We start from the raw sequence: 5632 nt of genomic DNA on the forward strand, positions 1-5632 counted from the left end.
TTTTCTAAAATAGGAACTCTTGCTTGGTGTTAGAATCTCGAAGGTGTATTTGGCCTTGAAGTTGAGAATGACCCTTGATTATGGGCCCAAGAGAAGTTTGAGTGGTTCCTCCACCTTGGGCTGTAAATGTTAGAGTAAGGGTTATTTTCTATATATTCCCATAAATTGCACTATTTTTGTCAAACTTGAAGATTGATGGATTACAAGATCATTTCCACAATATTAACAAGCTAAAAAAGAACTTTGAATAGAGTTAGTACCAAAAGATTCAAGTGTCTTGGATAAAGCTGTTACTTGTGCAGATAATGCCAAAAAACATCTACATCATGAATTCCAGCTACTCTCCTATGATTGATCACTCCATTGGCAACTAATAGTTGTTTGTAGCCATTTCTTCTAATAAATCGTATGCCTCATCAATTGATTTAGCCATTAAAGCTCCTCTTGCGGGGACATTAATAGTAGTCCAAACATGACCACTCAAACCATTGTAGAATGTTTACACTTAAGCTACTTTGGAAGACCATGATGAGGACAACGTTGAAGTAATTCTTTGTATCTTTCCCAACCTCATACAACGATTTAAAATCTTGTTGCATGAATGACGTGATATCATTCCTCATTTTTGCTATCTTAGTCAGAGGAAAAAACTGAGCAAGGAACTTTTGAGCAAGATCATCCCATGTTGCTATTGAGCTAGTAAGGAGTGTATTCAACCATGCTTTAGCTTTATCCCTCAACGAAAAAAGAAAAGGGCCTTAAACGAATTGCATCATCTATGACACCATTTTGTTTGAAAGTATCACATATCTTCAAAAAGTTTTATATTTTACCTTTTGGATCATCATTTGGTAGACCCCCAAACTTCAGTAAAGTTTGAATCATGGTGATCATGGCCGACTTGATTTTGAAATTGTTCACTTGAATAACCGACCTTTAAATGCTTGATCGTTCCCTTACACCAATGGGATAGCATAATCCCTAAAGCAACGATTTTCAGCTACTGCTCACTCTTGGATTTGATAGTCATCCTGTCGATCAGCCTTTGTATTTGTTTGCATAAAACCTTGTTGATTTTCTTCTCGAAGTCTATCGAATGTTCGCTTAATTTCTAGATCATAAGGTATAATTTCCAAGCTTCTTGTTCTTCTTATACAACAACAAATCGAACCTGTAAAATAGAGAAACAAAACTTAAATTAAGACTAATCTATGAAATTTTAATATTAACAAATAATAAAGAAACAATGTCCTCGGTAATGGTGTCAAAAACTTGTTGTCTAAGTTTCATGCAAGTACAAGTTATTGCAAACAAGTAACATATTGATAGGTAGAGTATCGTTCCCATAGGGATTTGTTCGTAAATTTTTACTAAGTACTAAAATATTATAATAAATCAACCTTATTTAAGGAACGAAAATTTGGAGAAAATTAATTAGAAAAATTTAAAATAAACACTTAATTAGCCAATGGAAATTAAATATACTTAAGAAAGGCAATAAACTAAAAACCTAGGATTATGGTTTCATTCAACACTTCATTTGATATCAACTTCTCTAATTATTTACCTTCCTAGTAGTTTAAGTAACCTAGGATCAAAACTATGTACAAGTCTCTGTCGAGATGCTTACACATATATGTTACTTAATTAGTCCACTATATGTCTATAGGAATCAATTGAATTAAGTTCATTAAGCTAGTGTCTTAATTTGGTAATTGGCATATATCTACCCAAATCGTGAATCAATCACCTAAGTGACATGCACATACACTATTCAAATCTTAGTCCATTCTAACATCTCTCTGTTGAGTCTCAATTAGATTCATAAATCAATTAATTATTGATTAGGCAATTAAAGGTATTGATTGAGAACACATTTGAATGAGCAAAACTATACCCGTTCATGATAAATAAAATAGAAACTAATAAACAAGCTACATGTTGAAATCAACCATAATACTAGAAAAACAAATTAGTTCATAATATCTAAAGAAAACATTATCCAAAGAAATTTAGGCATGAATTCAAGTCAAAGAAAATAAGATTAACACAAAATAGAGAAAAAAAAAACTAATATTGAAGCTTTGTGTTCTTGAATCTATCTCAATTAATCTTGTTTTCTTGCTTGATTCTTAGCTTAGAATCTCTAAAAAAGTTATTTTTGTTCTCTCCTTGAATGCTCTAGAAAAGATCCATTTTATAGGTTTAAATTAACCTAATTTCAAAATTCCCACATAGCAATTTATTTTTGGAAAGCAGTGTGGTGTCGCTGCCATGCTTCCTTGGTGCCACAGTGCTATGCTGATGTTTGTGGCCCCACGACAGTTGTTCTTTAGCGTCGCGACACTATAGCCTTAGGATTTTTTATGATGCATTCCATTTGTCCAACGTAATAGATATGCTCTTCCTAGCACTACAACCATAACTTCCACAACGCTGCAACCTTGAGTAACTCAAGGCCATGGCCTCCAGTCAACATGTTGCCTTGTGCAAAACTACATCCATTTGTCATCTTGCAACACAATGTTCACCTTGATTAGATCTGAACTGGGCCAAGTAGTAAACATGAAAGTTCTAGCCCATTCGCTTAGCTTTCCAATGGATCAAGAATTGCATCAATTGAACTTCCTTAGTTTAGGTTATTCTTGAAATACTTTAGCATGTATGGTTGAAGCCATAACCATACTAAAGTGGTTTTTCATCAAATGAACCTTTATCATCAAATATCCTACAAAAGCAATGAAAGAAATCAACAATAACTACACTTAAAGTAAATTAAAGTATAAATAATGTAAAATTAAACTAAAATAACTTAAATTAACTACTCAACATGTAGTCCAATTTAAACTAGAAAAATATCTAAAATTCTAAAATTCAAACCTAAAACCTGAAAGATCTCACTACTTAAGCCCCTAAAATGTGCCTAAATAACTCTATATAATATAGTTATTAGATATGCAAATCATTTAAGCCTTGTCCATAGCTCCCTTTGTGTCTTAGGCATAGCCTTACATGGTGTAAAGTTGAGCAAGTACTCAACATTTTGCATATACTATCCCTAGAACAAGATTGAAAGGTTAGCATAAGACATCATTGATCTAAACATTTCTAAAAAAGTTCTATTTCTTCTTGTAACTACACCATTATGTTGAGGTGTTCTTGGTGTTGACAAAATGAAAATTATCCCATTCTTAGTGAGATATTGCCAAAACTCATTTGATAAATACTCATCACCTTGATTTGATCAAAATTGTTTCAATGGCTTGCCTAGTTGATTTTCAACTTTGGCTTTGAATTCTTGGAATTTTTCAAAGGATTCATTTCTTTTATGCGTTAAATACACAAAGCCTTGTCCCGAGTAGTCATTAATAAAGATTATGAAATATTCATAACCTCCTTTAACTTTCACGTTCATTGCTCCACACACATCTTTTTGTACCATGCCTAAAACATTTGGCATTTTGTTAGCTTTTGCCTCAAAGGGCCCTTTGGTCATTTTTCCTTCTATACAAAACTCACATACTAGCAAAAGACCCTTACCGAGGTTTCGTAGAGGACCATCCTTTATAAGCCTATTGAGTCTATTTTGATTGATATTGTAATGACCCCTCCTCGGTCGCTATCGGCGTTTGTGACCTCTAAGAAAGACTCGCTAAGTCCTGAAGAAGCCTTACTCACAATGCCCCGTTAGTTCACTATATATGATCCCATTCCATATTGATACTAAAAGCAATATACTCTCATACCATGATTTAAACCATAAACATAATAATCAATTCGAACTCTAAACCATTTCATCACAAGAATATACATCGAAATTCACATTCTTCAATTATTTACTTATAACAAAATCAATATCCGTTTATAACTTAATAAATAAAGTGCTACGACTCGACCTCTAATAGTGGAGCGACTCAGGATAAAATGCTATGAGATGCATTTACCTATTTGCGGTGGATAATACATGCCGATAATTACAATTAGGCCGATCCCTGTCTGCAAAAAGGGAAAAAAAAAGGGTGTGAGTCTCACAGACTTAGTGATCATCGACTCCGTGAGTAGGGGATAGATCGGAAACAAGCAAACAACAGATCAGTTGAATATAAAAATGTAAGATTATAAAAACAATATATTTCAAATGGGGGTTTTGTGCCTTATATGAAAAACCGAGGATTTCTTACGCATTATAAACACTTCAATTGGTAAATCAACCAAGGCAGATAAAATTTTTGCTACAAAATAGATCGATAACCTTATTCAAGACAATCATTTGAAATATTGAATTAAAACAATTTTACGTAAAGAAAATTCCGCCGTCAAGATCAATTGACAATTTACTCAAATCAAATCAATATATTAGGCAAGCTCCCATGAAATCGAAAGTTAATCAAACTCATACATAAATCACAAATCACCTAGCACTCGAGGAGTTAAAATTCATTTCACCATAAAAATAGGGGAGTTGCAGAAAAATCGTTAAATTTCGCTTTCACCATGCAAAGAAATATAAGTTTGAAAACCCAGAGATGCCACTCTCGAGTAGGGAATGAAAATAAACTCATGGTCCCACTACCACGTAATAACATTTGGGAGCATCACTTCCACCGGATTCTCATGTGCCATGGCAGTTTCAAGATGTTGGCCAACATCGAAGAATCAAGTGGTCGCAACCGCGTAATCATCTGGTGGCCTAGCCACACATACATATATCACAGGCCTTGGCCCTAACCACACCTAACCGCCTGTTGGCGACCCAATGGTTCTCTAGCTAGAGCTTACTCGTGCACGAGGGTCACACTTAACAAATGTGACATCTGACCTACTCTCGATTGTAAAACCCGACCCTATAAATACATGTCATGACATACATGCACTGAGTAACATGTTATTACGTTAGGAAAGTCCTTAAGAATAGACGAAACTCGGTATTATACCTAACGGTACACTTGAGTTTGTTTAACCTCGAACTAATTCAAATAGGAATCGTAGGATGAAATTTAATATTTTACAGTCCAGGAATGACTGAAAATGATTGTTCGGAGTTCGAGGGCTCATTTGGGGAAAAATTAGAAATTTTGATGTTTAGGGGCAAAATCATCATTTTGCCACCTAAGATAATAATTTGATCATGGAGTGAAATTTTTTACCAATATTAACTATTTGGAGTATAATTTAATGCTAGGAAGTGAAAAATTTCAATTTCGACAATTTTCGGAACATAGAGGCAAAACAGTAATTTTGTCGTCTCGGGGTCAAAACCGTAATTTTCACGACCCAAAACTTCTCAAAATCATAGGGTTCATTTATTTTTGGTATGAATAACTGTGGTATTTTAAGTGGTGAAAAATTGAACTTTAAAAGATGAAATTTTAAAAACGGGCCAACGAGAAAGTAACACATGGCATTTTTTTATGAGTTAAGATTTTTTTAATGAAAAGTCAGCCCATTTAAACCCCATATTAAGTGCTGGCCGGCCATAAGGAAAGAACAAGAGAGAAAATAGAGAGGAAAGGAAGAAAAGAGAAAAACAAAGGAAAACTAGAAAGTTCAAAGGGGAAATCGCATTTTTTGTCCGTTTAAGCGTCTAACTGTAAGATTTTTCAATTTTAGCTTGATTTCTACCTTTCCTATG

The 5632-nt window shown here is 33.9% G+C and overlaps 1 non-coding gene across 1 annotated transcript; it reads left to right on the forward strand.

Annotated features, from left to right (window-relative positions):
* The first annotated feature begins 520 nt into the window (after window positions 1-520).
* On the forward strand, window positions 521-626 carry LOC148762451 (small nucleolar RNA R71). The gene has a single exon (XR_016026813.1). It is a non-coding gene; the product is annotated as a small nucleolar RNA R71 (small nucleolar RNA).
* The last annotated feature ends 5006 nt before the right edge of the window (window positions 627-5632 follow it).

The sequence above is a fragment of the Theobroma cacao genome, chromosome 5 (genome assembly GCF_053813885.1).
Source record: "Theobroma cacao isolate CCN51 chromosome 5, ASM5381388v1, whole genome shotgun sequence".
Taxonomy (NCBI): domain Eukaryota; kingdom Viridiplantae; phylum Streptophyta; class Magnoliopsida; order Malvales; family Malvaceae; genus Theobroma; species Theobroma cacao.